This window comes from Crinia signifera, chromosome 5, assembly GCF_055691185.1.
Source record: "Crinia signifera chromosome 5, ASM5569118v1, whole genome shotgun sequence".
Classification (NCBI taxonomy): Eukaryota; Metazoa; Chordata; class Amphibia; order Anura; family Myobatrachidae; genus Crinia; species Crinia signifera.
This window is the reverse complement of record NC_139221.1, coordinates 101,001,233-101,020,688: the sequence shown is the minus strand read 5'-3', so window position 1 is coordinate 101,020,688 and position 19,456 is coordinate 101,001,233. Positions and strand designations below refer to the sequence as shown.

The following is a 19,456-nucleotide window of genomic DNA, read 5'->3' as shown; positions in this document are numbered from 1 at the left end:
ATTTTTGATAAACATGCTAAATCTGCTTTTTCATCAGTGCACAATGCTAGACTCTAGATCAGTGATTGTCAACCTTTTTACCTTGCGGCACACCAAATAAGATTTTAAAATTGCCAAGGCACACCATGAGACCCACAAAGGGCAAAAAACATTGGCCCCCATAGGAAAAAAACAAACCTATTGGCCCCCCATATAAAAAACAATCACACTGGTCACCACAGGTAACAAAAATAAAATACATTGGCCCTTTACATAAAAAGACGAGACCAGTAAATAACCGTTGAACTGGTGTTGGCTGTAAACTGGTTTGGGCATCTCTAGATCTGGGGGCACACTTGAGAACAGCTCAAGGCACACTAGTGTGCCACGGCACAGTGGTTGAAAAACACTGCTCTAGATCTTCCATATTTTGCATACTTTAAACACCATCGGCAATAATAAATGGCTTATTAGTGCATCATCTGACAGTAGTTTGAACAATTACATTTTCTTTTAGTGGTTTTGTAAAACAGCTCTGCGGTTTTTGGGGATATTATAATAACATTTTATTATAAGGTGCCACAAGTGGTTCTCAGTGCCGTGCATACGGCACATATTAAAACAGTACAAGGTACATAGAACTGAACATATCAGCTAAATGTAATAGCCTCCAAAGTATAGAGTTGTAGGACTTTTGTACTAGTCAACCAATTTGTTAAAAACAGCAGTCATTGCTGCTTAAAAAAAAAAGGCAGACTAGAAAGCAACTCATGCATAACATTGAGAAAAGCATCTTTGGGAATAACCCTTATACCGTACCTCAGTGGCATAAAAATGGCACTGCAACCCAAGCGATGGCTTGAGGGAGGCGGTGCTGTGGGGGCACATGGTCTCTGCAATGAGTCAAGTAACTCCTGTCAATGAGCATGAAACCCCTGTCAACAAGCTTGTAACTCCTGTCATGAAATCCCTGGCAATGGACATTTAGGTTAAAAAAAAAAAAGTATAATAAATGTATGGAGGGGGCAATATATTTTTTTTGAAGAGGGGTGCAAAGTTTCTAGTTTTGCCACTGCGTACCTGATATAAAGTCCCACAATAAGTAAGATGCAAGAAGCAGGTACAGTACAGCTAAAGAAAGATTTCAATGTGTAAAGCAGAGCAACATTTTGAAAATGATCCAAGCAGAAAGCTTAAACCACACTCAATGATGCATCCACAAATCAGTGTAGTAGAAATTTTAAATCCACTAAAGGTCATATGTCTAATAATTGGTACATAGATTTGGGTGCTTAGCTTGAAACCACTGAAGAATGTAAACTTTCAGAACTTGACCTGTATCCCAAAGTGCTCATTTTTACTGATGATAGTAGTATAATATATGATGAAGGAGGTGGGAATAATCCATTAATTTACTACAATCTCACTGAACTAGCAAAAAATGTGGGTACTTGTTTCCTAGCACGGCGACCATCTCGTTGATCGCATGCCTTAAGTTTAAGGTACTTAAGGCATGCGATCGATGTGATGGACCAGATTTTCTGTCAATCACCAGTGTATTTGCCGATGAAACAGAAAATAGCGTTGATCGCGTCCATGCGACCGACGCGATCAACGCGATTTTCACATAGAGAATAATGTTAAATTATTTCTAAAGTTAAAATCGGGTTGATTGCGTCGGTCCCGGGCCATTATAATGGGTCGCGATGCGATCAACGCGATTTTACATAGGGAACAATGGGAAATGGGCGTAGCGAGCCCGCGAGGGGAGCGGCGGTGTCTGCCGAAGCGGGGGAGCTCATACTCCCCCCTCCGGTGATGTATTTCGCTACTCACAAAAGATCTCCAGCGCAGCCCAGAGCTAACAGCAGGGACAGCGCTGTCACTGCTGTTGAGATAGGGCTTCACCAGCCTGCTGCTGGTGAAGTCAATAGCAGCAGCAGGCGGAATGGTCAGTGATAATGACTGTTTATACATTCGGCCTGCTATTTAGCCCGAGGGGGATGGCGGTACGCGTTCTCCTACCTTTTGATACCCCCACTATCCACGTCGGCGTGGAGTTGATTTTATAAAGTGTGGCGAGCGCAGCGAGCCACCGAGCCCGAAGCTGGCGAGTGCAGCAAGCCCCGCGAGGGGACGCGCATAACTTCACAGGGATACGCGTCCCCTCGCGGGGCTCGCTGCGCTCGCCACGCTTCGTCCCCTCCCAGAGAAGATTTAGGATCTGTCTATATACAGTACAAATTGTAGATATCCCTTTTTACTACTTATACCTGTATAACTGCTTTGCATATTGGTGTTACAGTCCAAGTAATAAAACTGTCTAGAATGTGGAAGAGCCCCTAGTTTCAGCATACATACTAACAAAAAAAGTGATTAGAAAGATACCAATAAAAAATAAATAAGTACTTTAATAAAGAGAACAAAGACAGAGCAAAATCACTAAAGCACAAGTAAAATTGTAAATTATACAATAAATATATGCTACATACAAATAAGAAGCAAAACTGCAAAAGTAAAAACCCCAATAATAATAATAATAATTTTATTTATATAGGGCTCTTTCTCCAACAAGCCTCAAGGTGCTTTACAGACATAAAAAACAATGCACATAATACAGAAGTTTTAAGTAATACAGCATTAAACAAGCCACACGGACATAAAAAGAAAACCTTGAGTGCACAGTAAGCATAATGTAGGATTGGTGTAGGCATTTTGGTAATAAAGTGTATTCCATCCTCAAAATGTACTTTGGGGCCCATTCTGGATCACACGCAGTGATCCGAATTTGGTGCCTGCCCCGATGTTCGGGGTTTGTGTATTTCTGCGCATGTGCAAAACCCAGACTGTGAGTGACGGCAATGAGTTGCTCACTCGCCGGGGAGTTCGCAGAGGGGAGGGAGGGACAGGGGGCGGACAGGGGTGGTGGCAGCTCTGGGCCACGGGAACTCCCAGCATTTTATGGGCGTCCCCATGAAAATGCTGGGCATTCCCATGGGTATGCAGGCGGGCCGATGCCTGCCAAGCGGGTGGCTGGCGTCACTTGTCTTCATCCCGGCTGCCTGCAAATAAAAGTCAGGAGAATCATTCAATGGCCGGTGACCATCACATGATTTCTTCTGCAGCGGCGGCATGCAAGGATATGTGTCTTCGGTACACATCCCCTCACATGATTGCGAGGGAAAACGGCAGTGGGGAGGTGGATTTTCAGCAGGACAGCCCTGCAGGCTCTAGCACTTGGTAAGCTGCGATCTTCACAGCTTACCAAGTCCACCAGAATCAGGCCCTAGGTGAGCCAACAATCTTGGGTACACTGTGTAGGATTACCCTGGGTCAAATAGACTACCCCTTGAAGAAATGACACAAAATGGGGTGATTGCAGCATTTTAACAGTCAGAGGAGGGTCCCAGGAAAACCATCAGGTCCATGTATTTATCATCCGATCCACAAGCATAGCAGATGATGCAGCCATGTTTGACACACCATCAAAGTTACATTGTTGTAGGTGAGCCATGCAAGTGCTTAATGCAGGAGTTCGGTTATGTTATGACGGGTGGGATTTGCTTCTTCATTTTTTATGATTGAAAGTCACCAAGCACTAGTTCTGCCTATTCTATTGACATACATAATTTGAATTGATCTTGGACCACAATTCAGGGCACCCCTGTAAGTATCCCGAGGCACCTCAAGGTGCCACGTCATCAGTTTGGGAACCACTGGCTTAATGCATGTATGGGAAAACCGACACCAATGTAGTAGCATGATATGCCCTGTATGGAAACATCCTGCCCATGGAGAAACCATCAGAGACAACCATCTGGGGATAACTGCGTAGGTCACTGGTGGCTGGGGATGCAATTAGTGGATATACAGTACATATTACTTTAATAGCACACATATAATATACAAAAAGAGTAGCATGTGCAGGCACAATATAGTGATTTTGAGCTGAAAGCATCTCAGTTTTGTCATTTGAGATGCTTCCAGCTCAAAAGTCACACAGTGTGTATGGGCAGGTGATGAGTGGTGAGTGCCGATGTGTGCTCCTGCAACATCGCCGGTGGCCGCCGATCATCTGCTGGTTTTACCAGCAGACTGAAAAGCTTTGCATAGCGTCTTGATATGGAAAGGCGTTCACAGTGGCAAAAATGTCTGGGCAGGGGGAAAATCACTTAGGCCCTTATTCTGATCGGTGCGGATTTTTCCGCATGCGGTCGTACCGCCGATGGTTTTCGACTGCGCATCTGCAGAGGTCACTCTGCGCATGTGCAGGCGGTTTCGCCGTACGTATTCTTTAGACGCCGCACAGGGGGCGGAGAGGGGCGTGAAGGGCTACTTAGCCTCATTACCCTATGCATACGCCCCGCGTTTCATGGGCGTTCCCATGCAAACGCAGGGCGTATGCATGGTAATGAAGCCGTGACGCATGTGTAGGGGGCGGGCATCTGACATCGCCGGATGTCAGCTGCCCGCCCCCATACATGATTTCATACGGACAAGTGTCCGTGTGGTCTAGGGTGGCGGGCGCTGGTGGAGCGTGCGGCCCTGCATTCGATGTTCGGTGACCATCGAATGCAGGGGCTGCTCCCAAGATGGAGGAGGCGTATCCCCGTCCACTTTCATGCGGACCGCCACATATCCGCGTACGGACGGAGGTGGCGATCCGTATGGAAGGCGGGGATTCGCCTGCACGGTCCTGGCCGCATATTCTGATCTGGCCGCACAGATCAGAATAAGGGCCTTAGTGTGCATGCACTGAGCAATTTTCAGCCCAGCGATTTCACCCATCATTGCTGTGCATACACGCTGGGCAAAAACGTCCATTGTGTATGCACCTCAAGGTAATAATACCCCATTCAAAATCATCAGAATTTGCTGTGAAATAGTCCCCAAATCGTTACTGAAGACATAGGGAGATTCCCATATTTTTGTGCTATGGCTCGGGCAAATTGCCTGAGTCTTGCATATGCATGTCTGAAAGGCCCAACCCGAGAACACGGTCTTGGGTTGGCATCATTACTTTTCTCCTGGATCGACAACATGGCTTATGTCTCAATGGTGCGACCTGGGATTTACTCCTATGTCACATCTAGAAGCCTCTGATTGGCATTTGGGGCTACCTGGAGTATGTGGGGGTAACCAGAGAAGGTGATCATAGTGCTGCATTCCGTGCTGCAGTATGTAGAAGAAAAAGCAGACACAGCCTAGTAGCAAAGATGCTGCCCATTGTTCTAAGGTGCTGGTGTATGACATGTATGTGTGTATATGTGTATTTGAAGAAACCCAGCTTATGTCTGAATGTCTCTGATTGGTGTTTGGAACTGCCTGGAGGAGGCGGGGCTGCAGTGTGTAGTAGAAGCCATCTGCATGGCCTAGTAACAAAGACACGTAACCTTGTGGTGAGGTCCGGTTGCTAGTGTACGACATGTATGAGTCAGAAGTTTGTGTTTATATAACATTTATGTGTGTGGGTGTGTGTGTGTGTGTGTGTGTGTGTATTTGTGTGTAAGACCTAATATATTTTTTATTGGCTAAAGACAGGAAAAAAGTAAAACCTGTTAATTCTTAATATCCTATTTCACCAAGTTCATTCAACCCGCGTGATACTAAAAGTATACTGAAAGGCAGATTGGAGATAGACCCTTAGCTCTGAGTGCAGTACAAATCTGTTCTCAAAATGGGCTAAACCATGTGCACTGCAGGTGGGGCAGATGTAACATGTGCAGAGAGAGTTACATTTGGGTGGGGTGTGTTGAAACTTATAAAAATAATGCAGCCAGTATTTACTCTGCACAGAAACAAAATAACTCACACAAATCTAACTCTCTCTATACATGTTACATCTGCCCCACCTGCAGTGCACATGGTTTTGCCCATTTCAGAACAAATTTAACTGAGATCAGATCTGAATAGGGGCCCTAATGTAATATCCAAGTGCTGGCAGAGGGAGAACCCTGCAATAACCCACGTTCAGCCTGTGGAGTGAACAGAATTTCAAGCCGCTGTTACAAGGTTTGGAAGCATGTCCAATTGAAGGTTGGTATTTTTTTTTAACCTCACCCTGTCTCCTTATCCCCTTCACCAACGGTCACCTCCCCCCTTTCACCTCACCCCCTCCCATCAGCTTACCTCCTCTCGCTTCACCTTGTAACCTCATCCCCATCACCTCACCTGTCACCTCACTCTCTCTCACTCTGAGACCTCACCCCCTCTCATCCTGCCAGCTCACCCCCTCTGACCTTGCCACTTCACTCCTTCTTGCCTCACTCATCGCCTCACCTTCTCTCACCTTGTCACCTCACACCATCTCCCCATAACCTCATTCTCTCTGGCCTCACCCTGTCACCTCATCCCCATAACCTCACCCAGTCTCCTTACCTCCTTCCGCCCCCTGTCACCTCACCACTTCACACGTCAATATGTCATCTCTCCCTCCCTTACCTAACCCCCTGTCAGCTCAACCCTCTTCACTTCACCTCACCTCTACAATAGTATTAAACACTATAGATATGTTACAGGGATGACAGCAAATATTGTGGACATGTCTGATGTGTTTTTGTATTATGTATGCTCCAGAGCTAAGTACATGCAAATTCCGGCTTATACCCCTTTCAGACATACTCCAAAATCCCAGGTTTTTGCACATCAACCTGGGATTTTGGTATATCTGAAAGGGTCAACCCGGGTGTTAAAACCCAAGTCTCTGACCCTTCTTTTTAGCTCGGTTGAGGACCCGGGATTTACAACTCGGGTTGACCCATTCAGACATAAGAAAAACCTGGGTTTTTCAGCAAATTACCAGGTAATTTGCTGCTGTGAGTGTGAAAGGGTGCAGGCTGACCCAGCAGTCAAAATGGTGGGTTATTCCTGGGTAGTATGTCTGAAATGGGTATTAGTTTAAATTTCTGTGTGTTAAGGTGGGTTGGAGTTATTGAGTATTTGCATGTAGGCTAATTTAAGATGTTTTGTTGGAGTTATGAGCTACAGTATGCAGAGTTGTGCATATAAGCCTATTGAAAAACTTTTGCACCAAGGATAGTGTAAAATCGGATATAGATGCACCAATGATAGATCGGCACCGACTGTAGAACTTTTGGACTAACACGTTTTGTGAAAAAACACACTTATGAAAGTTGTTTTATTAATAAATCATTAAATAAATGTAATTATGGAGGAGTTTATATTTTAATACACCTGTAAATCCCACTTACAGAACAAATAACAATTGCAAAGTGGTACCTGGATGGGGGGTTGGGGATTAGTGGGAGTCCATCTCTTTCTTGAATCACTTCTTGGTGGTCAATATAAATAAATTGTGTAATTGTATTCAAATCCACTTATAGAAGATTATTAGAATATCAGATGAAAACAGATACAGTACATGGCATTCTGTGCTTTATCTTTTCATCTTTTATTTTTAAATCAGCACCTTTTATACCATGGAGGTGACATAGGCGAATCTAGGAGGTGGTCCTGGGGTGCACCCCAAATCGCTGGGCCTTCAATCTGATACCAGGCTGGATCCATATGGGTTAATTGGTTCCAGGGATATTGAGGTTAAACCGTTTTTTTTTTCATTTCTTAAATGTAATTTCATGACTGTTTATGTTCTTTGAGGTCAGATTTCTATGGAACCAAACAGCCCAGTTTCACAGGACCAAAATCATTCGAAGCCTACTCAAAAGTTCTTCAATATGATACTGGTCTCATGTAAAAGGGTCAGTTGGTTCCGAACATATAGCTGGTTGGTTAAAGGGGGGTAGGGAGAGGGGAGTGGTTGTCTCTCCCCCTCACACCAGAAAATCCTGGGACCATATTCCCAGGTAAATCCCTGCATTTTCTGTTGTGAAAGGGGTATTATTTCAAACAGCTGTGACCTGCAGTGCTCTGAATACAGCCGGGCAGCCTCCTGCTCTCTGCCCAGCTGTCAATGACTGTCACCCCTGCAGCTTCTGCTCCAATTCTTTCACCTCTTCCCGCCCCCCCCCCTTTAATCATGTGGTGCCGGCGCCCGGCGTGCTCCCCCGACGTCACGCACTGCAACAGCACAATATTTCAAATGTCCACTCGGCTAGAGGGGACACCAGGAGGGGAGTGGGAGCATGCTCTGCGCTGCGCTCTGCTCCTCTCCCCATAGAAGCAGCTGCACCGCTCTCCATCTCTCCCTGCAGCAGCAGCGAAGGCTCATATAAAAATTTACAGTAAATGGCACTTTTGGGGGTATTGCTTAAGGGATGCTACAAGTGGCGGTATGTGGGGGCATTACACATAATGTGTGGCTTAATGTGTAAGGGGCATTACGGTGTGCAGCATCATGTGTAAGGGGCATTATGTGTGCAGCATCATGTGTAAGGGGCTTTATGTGTGCAGCATTATGTGTAAGGGACATTATGTGTGCAGCATCATGTGTAATGGGTACTATGGTGCTCGGCATCATGTGTAATGGGTACTATGGTGCGCGGCATCATGTGTAATGGGTACTATGGTGTGCGGCATCATGTGTAATGGGTACTATGGTGTGCGGCATCATGTGTAATGGGTACTATGGTGTGCGGCATCATGTGTAATGGGTACTATGGTGTGCGGCATCATGTGTAATGGGTACTATGGTGTGCAGCATCATGTGTAATGGGTACTATGGTGTGCGGCATCATGTGTAATGGGTACTATGGTGTGCAGCATCATGTGTAATGGGTACTATGGTGCCATCAAGCAAGAACCCCCTAGCAATGAGCACGTAGGTAAGCAGCACTTATGTGGCAAATATGTAATGGGCATTACGCTTTGTTATATAGTATGTAATGGGTATCATGATGTGTGGCACAATGTGTAATGGGCATTATGGTGTGTGGCCTTATGTGTAATTGGCATTACGGCGTGTGGCTTTATGTGTAATGGGTATTATGGAGTTTGCTAAAATGAGTAATGGGCATTACTGTGTATGGTCTAAAGTGTAATACCACACCCTTTTCGGGATGCCACGGCTCTTTCCCATGAGGCCATGCCCCCTTTTTGCTGCGCGGCGTAGCCGCGCAAAGGTCCCCCTGCTTTTATGTCTAGATCTGGGACCACCCATTACCATAATTCTAGATTTGCCTATGGGAGGTGACGAGTGTGGTATATTAAATTAAGTCAACATTTGAAATGTTGATACAGATAGTATATTGACATGTCCAATGTCAACATTCAAAATGTTGACACTGCAAGAATGTTGAATTTCTGAATGTCAACAGTCAAATGGGGAAATTTACTAAGAACCATGATTACGGCCGATCCTGTGTATGAAAGTAATCAGTCAGAAAATACGAACTGAGAATACCCAAATTTACTAAGCTGACATTTTCTCAGGATTCATATTTTCCAATGGTATTTGGCTGCTCAGTTTCCTCGGCAGCCAAATATGGACGAGGCTGAAGCATTGCACGTGTCTGTGCGATGGTTCTGCTTGTAAAAAAATAATAAGCTAAACCAGCCGTGGGCTCTTTGAGCCGGTCCTGGTTACAAAAATATGGGAGAAAAAGCCAGCCAGCACCGAGCTCCAACAGTCAGCAGGGCCACGCCACAGGGAAAACTTTTTTTTTGGCCAAAACATGACACCCAGGCTGGTCGGGCCAGTTCCCTGGGGATGAGGGGACCCCACAATAAAGGGTCCCTTACTCCATGGTACCCCCAGCGCAGGGTTGTTTCTGGCATCCATGGGCGGTGGACACCGGGTTGATTGTGTGAAAATAAATAGTAAAAATTGATTAAACATAAGTATTGGGCTTTGTAGGAGAAGTTCAAGACCCGACAAGCCTCTACACATGTAGAGACATGGAGAACCACAAGTCCCACCATGCTGGGCATTAATGGGCCCACTGGGACTTGTCATCCCACTACAGAATCAATACCACAATGTCTGACACCTACACAAATAAAGTATCATTTAATTACCTACTTGACACATCCATATTTACCTATCTTGATCCTGTAGGTTTGGTCCCCTTCTCCAGTAGATAATCTACATGGATACCTGTCAAAAAAAAATTATGCTCACTACTCCTCTGGTCTAGATTGCGTCCCCTTCATCGTCCGTGTAGGCATCCACGTGGTTCAAAAATAAAAAAATTGAAAAAAACAGAGTCTATACGAACTGAAGGAAGTTTATATACAGTACACACATGGTCTTCCTTCCCTGAATGCCGGTACCAATGTGGATTATCTACTGGACAAGGGGACTGTACCTACAGAATCAAGATACTGTAGGTAAATATGGATGTGTGAAGTGTGAAATAAAATAATACTGTTGATGTCAGTTATTGTATTATTGGTTCTGACCATTAATGCCCTGCATGCTGGGACTTGTTCTCCATGTCAACAATGTTATTTTACATTGACTTTAAATGCAAATTTAATCCTAACCCTAAATTAAACACTAGCAAAATCCCTAATCTAACCCTAACCCTATAACTAATCTAAAGGGGTGTACACACGGAGCAATCCTTCTAAGCGATTTTCACTACATAGTCAAACTTGCTTAGAAGGTTAGTAAAGATCTCTGTCAAGGTTAGACAAATCTCCCTATAATATCGCTTAGTAAAAAAGAGTTGCCAGGCAAGAATATTTTGACTAGATCGCTGGCTGTCTAGTCAAAATCGCTGCTATTCACTGCTGAGGGAGATAGTCACTAGGCGATCTGCAATGAATACCAACCAAGTATGTTAATTCTACATTAGTATAGTCAAAATCACCCATAGACAAAATTGCTTAGTCAAAATCGCTTAGTCAAAATCTTTTAGTTAAAGTCAGTCACTACCAAAAATCGTTCTGTGTGTACACCCCTTAACCCTATCACTAATCTAACCCTAACTAAAACCCTACATTTATGTAACCCTAATCCTATTCCTTATCTAACCATAACCCTAACCCAAACACTAACCCTAACCCAAACAATAATTTGATCCATGATATATTTTTAAAATCATCTGTTGACCTGCCAATATTCATTACGTCAACATTCTAATAATGCCGGCTGGTGACATTTTAACAGCATACAAAGGTGACTACAGTGAAACAAATATTTACTTCCTGTACATTAATAACTCTATGCAATGTTTTGAATGTAGATGTGCGTCAACAATGTGCATTGCTGTTTATTTAAAAAAAAAAAGTAAATTCTAAAAATATTTTTTTTTTATTTAAAAGGAGTGCTGTTAAAAAAAAATTGGATTCAACTTTGTTTTATTTTTGGTAAGTGAGGTTGTTGCTAATCGTGTGGATGGAGCCATAGGACTGGATAAAACTGTTTTTGTTTTCTGTGCAGTTTTAAACACTGGAAGATGTTTCAGTAGTAAATCACCGTTCTGGCGCATGTAATAATACGAAAGTGCAGCCACGGATCTGACTTACATTAATCAATCTAGCATGAGAGACAAAAACCCCAGAACAACATTTTTTTTTTTCCACATAAGAATCAATGCATAATATCAAGGGATTTTATTTTATTGTCCCGGTGAGCCTCTCCCTAAAAGGATTTAGATAGCAAAAGAATGTAAGAAAAATCAGCATCATATTTTCTGCATGCAGAGAAAGAAAAACATAATAAATTAGATGGGGGGAAGGAGTGAAATAAAGGCCAGGGGTAAACGGAGTTTAATTGTGTGAGCTGTTCTTCCCCTTATGGTTCCTGCCAGCTGCTGCGGTTATTGCTACCTTCTTGTTTTAAGCTGAAAGCAGTGATGGATAGACATATGCAGACACACAAAAGAACCTATTTGGACTGGCATGTCAGCTCATCTTTATCAAATGTTGCACAGGTATATTTTGCTGCCATGGTCCATTACCTCAGAATGGCGTGCCTGAAATGTTTGTCTGCTGTGTTGTCTCCGCTCCCTCTTTTGTTATATCCTGCGAGACGTAAGAGGGCAACCTAAATGTTGTCAATGGTTATAAATTTGGAAGAGAAAGAGTTGGGTGTACAAGATATTAAAGGATGGAGATGAGACGAAGAGCTAGAGAAAGTATAAAGCACAAGGTTTTGTACTCCCTCTGATAGCAGGGAGAAGTAACACCTTGCAGTGTGACTGATCGGTATTATTATAAGACAGTTGTAGCTCAGGGCAGGTGAGTGGTGTGTTAATGAGACGCCACCTCCTGTTTTCTGACAGATGACTGTCATTGTTCGACTGCTGCCATCATACTGATTGATCGCCAGGTTATTCTGCCCTGCAGTTGGAGCATGCTGTCTTCTTTCTCGAGCTGATGTGTCTAATCTGCTGACCTGAAGATGACCCAGCAGAGGTGGAGCTGACAATTAGCATGCAATTTCCCCAAGTCAAATTAAAATCTGAAATATACAAAGCGTTGAACTTGGCATTGATAAATAAATATAAGTTCCATGCTACAGAACTTGTCTGTGGAGTAAAAATGAACGATTAGGCTTCATGGAAGCCTGCACACAGTATACAGTACAAAAGAAAATGTTAGGAAGGTGATTCTTTTTTTTTTATAAATAGTTTGCTATGTGTTTTGAAACAAAAAAATAATATTTTTTTGCAAAATGTATACATATTTCTAATAGTTTTATGATGACAAATTATTATATTGTACTAAAATTGCATAAAAAAGAAAAAGTGTTGGAGCGCAAATACAGTATCTGTGTAAAAGAAAGTATATACAGACCAATTTTAGATTTCACTGTAATATAAATTTTGCAAAAACAAACAACCCAGCGTTAAGTCGCTTAAGTAGATGCATAAAATATGTACTCTTATACAGGGCAGAAGAAAACTTGGCCAGGCCCAGGCATTTCTCTGTGGGCATGGCCTGATCACAGGGGCGTGGTCATGTGCCCTTAAAAAAAAATACACAAAAAATAGTGCTTTAAGAGCATCCCCAGTCACACTGCAGCCCAGCACATAGCAGTGTGTGCTAGGTTGTGCCAGGTAATTGGTGAAGGACCAGGGCCCCCACTGGGCCCCTCTATCAGACCTGGGCCCCTGGTAATTAGTACCAACCCCCCTTCCCCTCTTGGCACCCCTTGGGGCCTTCTGACAGGGGTAATCATTTACATAGCATGGTTTTGCTTTCTAAATTATTTGCTTTCTAAATGATTGAATGAATGATTTAAAAAAAAACATTTGCTGAACTGGGACTTCAATGCATCCCACACTGGCTGTCTAAAATGACTAGTTGATTTAAATAAAAATAATAATAATTGGTATTATTAGTATTATTATTATCATCATTATCCTGTTTTATATTGAACCGCATTGTCTGCAACACCTTACAAAGTACCATACATAACAAGGAAAGCATAAAGACAACTAGATGAGATGGTGGTACTAGTAATAGTTAATGATTTTGTGGGAGATAAGATTATTCAAAAGGGTGGGGAGATAATCACCTCTGTATTAGATATGTGTAGTTTAATGGGGCCTACTTACGGGGTGACACTCAGGGGCTGGCTGGCTGGCAAGTTTCAGCCCTGAAGGGCAACACAAGCAGGTGGACCACCACCACCGGTTACAGTAACTAATGGTTAGGGTTAAGCTGCAGCACATTAGAGCTTACTGCGGGAGGGACGGTCAGGGTTTAGGCTGCAGGAGGGACGGTCAGGGTTTAGGCTGCAGGAGGGATGGTCAGGGTTTAGGCTGTGGGAGGGAAGGTCAGGGTTTAGGCTGCGGGAGGGAAGGTCAGGGTTTAGGCTGCAGGAGGGATGGTCAGGGTTTAGGCTGTGGGAGGGAAGGTCAGGGTTTAGGCTGCGGGAGGGAAGGTCAGGGTTTAGGCTGTTGGAGGGAAAGTCAGGGTTTAGGCTGCGGGAGGGGGGTTCATGGTTTAGGCTGCAGGAGGGATGGTCAGGGTTTAGGTTGCGGGAGGGAAGGTCAGGACTTAGGCTGCGGGAGGGAAGGTCAGGATTTAGGCTGCAGGAGGGAAGGTCAGGGTTTAGGCTGCAGGAGGGAAGGTCAGGGTTTAGGCTGTGGGAATGAAGGTCTGAGTTTAGGCTGCAGGAGGCAAGGTCAGGAATTAAGATGCAGGAGGGAAGTTTGGGGTTTAGGCTGCGGGAGGGAGGGTCAGGGTATATGCTGCAGGAGGGATGGTCAGGATTTAGGCTGCGGGAGGGAAGGTCAGGGTTTAGGCTGCGGCAGGGGGGGGGGTCAGGGTTTAGGCTGCAGGAGGGATGGTCAGGGTTTAGGCTGCGGGAGGGGGGTCAGGGTTTAGACTGCGGGAGGGAGGGTAATGGTTTAGGCTGCGGGGGGGGGGGGGGGGGGCAGGGTTTAGGCTGCGGGAGGTAGGGTCAGGGTTTAGGCTGCGGGAGGGATGGTCAGGGTTTAGGCTGCGGGAGGGGGGTCAGGGTTTAGACTGTGGGAGGGTAAGGGTAAGGGTTTAGGCTGCGGGAGGGAGGGTCAGGGTTTAGACTGTGGAAGGGAAGTTCAGGGCTTAGGTTGCTGGCTTGAATGTCGGGGTTTTGCTGGAGGAAAGGATTAAGGTGTAGGCTGTGAGAAGAGAGGGTTAGGCTGTGGGAGGGGAGGGATGGAGGTTAGGTTAAGGCTGGGGGGGGGTGCTTAGATTAAGCAGCACACTCAGCCTTTCCTCCCTCTATCCCCAGAAGCACAGCATGACTTATGCACAACGCCTCAGACCCCTCCCCACTCTGTAGTAGTAGTAGTATGTTTATTTATAAGGCGCCGCAAAGTGTCTGCAGCGCCGTACATAGCAAACAAAAAAAACAAATTACAAGGTAACGTACAGGGTGTGTTGAAAAATACAGTATAAATAGGGGTATAGCTGGTAGAACTAAAATCAGCATCAGTTCAGAAGTAGGTGTGGAAATTGTCGAGGAGACTGAAGATGAAGTAGAGGAAGGGAAGAACAGGACAGGAGCACAGGTGAGGTAATGAGGTAGGGTGAGTACGTGAGGAAGGAGGACCCTACTCATAAGAGTTAACATACTAAAAATAGGTGGGTGGATGAACGAAATACAATAGGATAAGTAGGAATGGAGGGGAACGGAGGCAGGATAGGAGGATCAAAAGAGGTTAGGGGGAGGGATAGGCTAGTCGAAAAAAGTGGGTTTTGAGGGAGCGCTTGAAGGAGGTAGGTGATGCTTCCCTGCAGATGCCTATTAAATCACCTCCAGGCTGTAACCCCCGCCTGAGCCCAGGGGGCATGTGGCACCCTGCCCCCCCGGCCCAGTGACACTGCTGAGTGAGCTGAGTAATGTAGATCGCTCAGAATGCTCAGCAAGATCACTCAGCACACAGGGCTGCACAGCGATTTAGGTGTGAGGTCGCCCCTAGGCACAACAATAATGGCCGCCCCCCCCCCACCTAATTGTATTATATTTATTGATTACTTATAAGCCCTCATTTGATAATAGCCGATTTAATGGATTAATAAAAAAGCCACTAACTGACATTTTTTTTATTATGTATACATATTTACTAAGAAGGACAGTTTACAGGGGCAGTATCTGCATGTGCTATCCATTCACACTCTATTCAAGACGGAATATGGTACAGTGCATAGGATATTTTGCAGTTACTCATACATTTAAGGCTGAAAGTACTATAACAAGCGCCCAAGTGCCGCCCCCAAACATATGCTGCCCCTAGGCACGTGCCTCATGTGTCTAATGGGAAGTTCAGCTCTGGGTAAGTGCATGCATTAACAGTTCAAGATGACTGCATAGTTGGTGGTGAAAATGTATGAGCCATCAGATAGGAGGAGTTGATCTAGCACTCAAGAATTCTTCTGATGAATTCTGGAATGAGGAAGAGTCACCTAGCCTTAACAAATTGGATGCAGGACTACCTCCAATCATTATGAAAATTAAGGTATTAGGCGGTGGAGATTGCAGGAGCTGGGGTATAGTTGAGATAAGGAATTAGCTGATGCTGAACTACTTGTTATTTTTTAGCACCAGTTTCTGAAGTTATCAAACACTTGTTATGAGCTCACTGCAAAAGATGTAACAAGGTGAAGGTTCCTAGATGCTTAGGGGGACATTTACCAAAATGGATTCGTAGAAAAAAGGTGTATTCGTAGGGAGAAATACACCTTTTTTTTACGAATTTGTATTTTCGGGATTTACAATCCCAAAAATACAACAATTCGTAGTCCTAAAGATGGAACATTCGTATTTGTATTTACAAATACGAATGTCTACACCATCGATAGGATACGACAGAAATCACCATTCAAAAGAATGGTGGTTTCTGATTTACTAAGCAGCCGTACTGATAATACGGCTGCTTAGTGGTGTAAAACACCCACGCAAATACGACAGGAAAATAGAACACCATTTTCCTGTTCTATTTGCATTTTAGCCTGCACGGATCAGTCAGATCCGTGCAGGCTACAGTGTAAAAAAATAGAAAAATTAAATAAATAAAAAAAAAAATGGCGTGGGGTCCCCCCCACAGCCGAAACCAGCACCAGGCTGAACGAGCCTGGAGCCGGTAATTAAAAATCAGGGAACCCGACAAATAGGGGTTCCCTGATTTTTAACAACCAGGCCCAGGCTCCTGCTCTGGGGCTGGTTCCCAAAATACGGGGGACAAAATGACTAGGGGTCCCCCGTATTTTAAGAAGCAGCCCCAGGCAAAGCCAGCCAGCAGGGTAATGCCACAGCCGGGGGGAGACTTTTTATGCAAGTCCCCCCGGCCAAAGCATTAACCCTACCGACCAGTCAGCCTGGCCAGGGACCCTGGGGGAGTGGGGACCCCCAAAATAAAGGGGTCCCCCCCCTCCAGGACTTACCTGACCAGGCTGAAGCCTGGTGCTCTCCTCGATGCCCCTGGGTGGTGGGCATCGAGCTGATAGCGGTGTAAAAAATAGAACAAACGATTGTTTTTTACTGTGGCACTACAAGTGCCAGCAAGCTGGGACTTGAAGAACCACAAGTCCCAGCCTGCTGGGCATTAAAGGGCCCGCTGGGTCTTGTAGTGCCACAGTAAAAAAAATAGTTAAATAAATACACACTGACACCTGAAAAATAAAAGTTTAATACATACATTACACACACACTGATACTTACCTATCTTGATCCCGTAGGTAGGTCCAAGAGTCTTGATCCAGTGCCTTGTCCTAGTTCCAGATCATGTTGTTTTTCTTCACCATGTCGATCTTCATGTCGGCGTCAGGTCCGGGTCCGAAGAAATCCATGGTGGACCTGTGGAAGGAAATCCAACTCACCCAGGTCCTCCATGGAAGTTCTTCTGGCTTGGTCCGACGTAGTCCAGGCATTCTTCCATCTTCTTCCATCTTCTGGCTTCTTTTTCAAGCTGCCGGGCGACTCCGGCAGCTCCCCGACTGTCAGAGCCGCAGAGATGTTTCCTCCTCGGCGTCTGGACTAAGAATGAATTCTGGCCAATCAGGAGCCGACTTTCCGGGCTCCTGATTGGCCGCCAGGCGGCTCCTGATTGGCCAGAATTCATTCTTAGTCCAGACGCCGAGGAGGAAACATCTCTGCGGCTCTGACAGTCGGGGAGCTGCCGGAGTCGCCCGGCAGCTTGAAAAAGAAGCCAGAAGATGGAAGAAGATGGAAGAATGCCTAGACTACGTCGGACCAAGGCAGAAGAACTTCCATGGAGGACCTGGGTGAGTTGGATTTCCTTCCACAGGTCCACCATGGATTTCTTCGGACCCGGACCTGACGCCGACATGAAGATCGACATGGTGAAGAAAAACAACATGATCCGGAACCAGGACAAGGCACTGGATCAAGACTCTTGGACCTACCTACGGGATCAAGATAGGTAAGTATCAGTGTGTGTGTAATGTATGTATTAAACTTTTATTTTTCAGGTGTCAGTGTGTATTTATTTAACTATTTTTTTTACTGTGGAACTACAAGACCCAGCGGGCCCTTTAATGCCTTGCAGGCTGGGACTTGTGGTTCACCAAGTCCCAGCTTGCAGGGGAGGCTTGCTGGGACTCATAGTTCCACAGCTTAAAACAATAGTTTATTGTTCTATTTTTTACACCAAGATCAGCCCGGTGGCCACCGAACAGGGCCACCGGGGACAGCACCAGGCTTCAGCCTGGTCAGGTAAGTCCTGGAGGGAGGGACCCCTTTATTGGGGGGGTCCCCACTCCCCCAGTTCCCCTGGCCAGTCTGATTGGTCAGACGGTTAATGCTTTGGCCGGGGGGACTTGTATAAAAAGTCTCCCCCCGGCTGTGGCATTACCCTGCTGGCTGGTTTGGCCTGGGGCTGGTTCTTAAAATACGGGGGACCCCTATTCATTTTGTCCCCCGTATTTTGGGAACCAGCCCCGGACCTGGAGCCTGGGGCTGGTTGTTAAAAGTCGGGGAACCCCCTATTTGTCGGGTTCCCTGATTTTTAATTACCTGCCCGGCTCTTTCAGCCTGGTGCTGGTTACAGCTGTGGGGGGGACCCCACGCCATTTTTTTTAAATTATTTATTTTTCTATTTTTTTTTACACACTGCAGCCTCCACGGATCTGACTGATCCGTGCAGACTGCCAGAAAAATTCGTATTAGCGGCCGTATATACGGCCAGCTAATACGAATGAATACGACATCGGAGGGTTACAAAGCAGTCGTATATGACTGCTTTGTAAATCCCCCTCCGGAACACGACTGTGTATACGACTGAAACAGTCGTATGCAGTCGTAGGGAAAATACTAATACGAAAAACTAGGTTTTTCATATTAGTAAATTTCCCCCTAAATCCCGCCTGTCGGTTTGCAGTCGTGCAAGATGGCTACATAATTGTGATAATCATAAGAATTTTTTAAATGGTTATTTAAAGGAGAATTTACACAACAACACACTGAAATATACACTATGTAAATAATAATATCTGATCATTTCATGTATTTCTGCATTTGCCTATCCTTTTTTAACATGCAGCCGGATGGTCACAGACACAAAGAAGGCCTTCAACACAACCCCCATCTGATGATGGTGATTTGTCAGGTAAATATTTGTGGCCAAATGTGTGTAATTAATATAGTTACAAATTGGCATTTATATCAAAATCTCTTTGTAGGCCCATCATCCCAGATGACGCCTCCACGCAGGGTCAGTACCATTCACTTCCCAGCCTCCACAGCAGATGCTCACAACAGCACCAGGCAACAGAACGCCATCAGCACCAGTACAAGGATAGAAAACAATCCTAAACAAGAACACAATTAAAAAAACCTTACACACTACACACCATTTCCTATTTCTGTATAGTTTACCAAAAAACCCTTAAACATAAAGATTGTTGCATATTAATTATGCAATCAGATTGAAGTAACAAGTACTCTGTAGGCAACTGGTAATGTTGGACATTTGAAAATCATTTACACATTCAGGGTTCAAACTAAGTAATGTCAGACATTAATAGTGAATCATTGAGTACATAATAGAGTAATATTATGTTAAACACCCAATTTAAAAAAAAAAATCTGCGTTATTATTTCAGTGACATAATGGACTATGGTGTTATATCTGTCCAATGGTGGTTGGTTATGTCCTCCATG

The 19,456-nt window shown here is 44.8% G+C and overlaps 1 long non-coding RNA gene across 1 annotated transcript in view; it reads left to right on the top strand.

The window, feature by feature from the left end:
* The window catches only part of LOC146079513 (uncharacterized), a 51,472-nt gene extending 32,388 nt beyond the window's left edge, over window positions 1-19,084 (top strand). Inside the window, exons 3-4 of the long non-coding RNA XR_014474580.1 lie at window positions 18,837-18,902; window positions 18,976-19,084. This is a non-coding gene — a long non-coding RNA (uncharacterized LOC146079513). The remainder of the gene's footprint in view (window positions 1-18,836; window positions 18,903-18,975) is intronic.
* The last annotated feature ends 372 nt before the right edge of the window (window positions 19,085-19,456 follow it).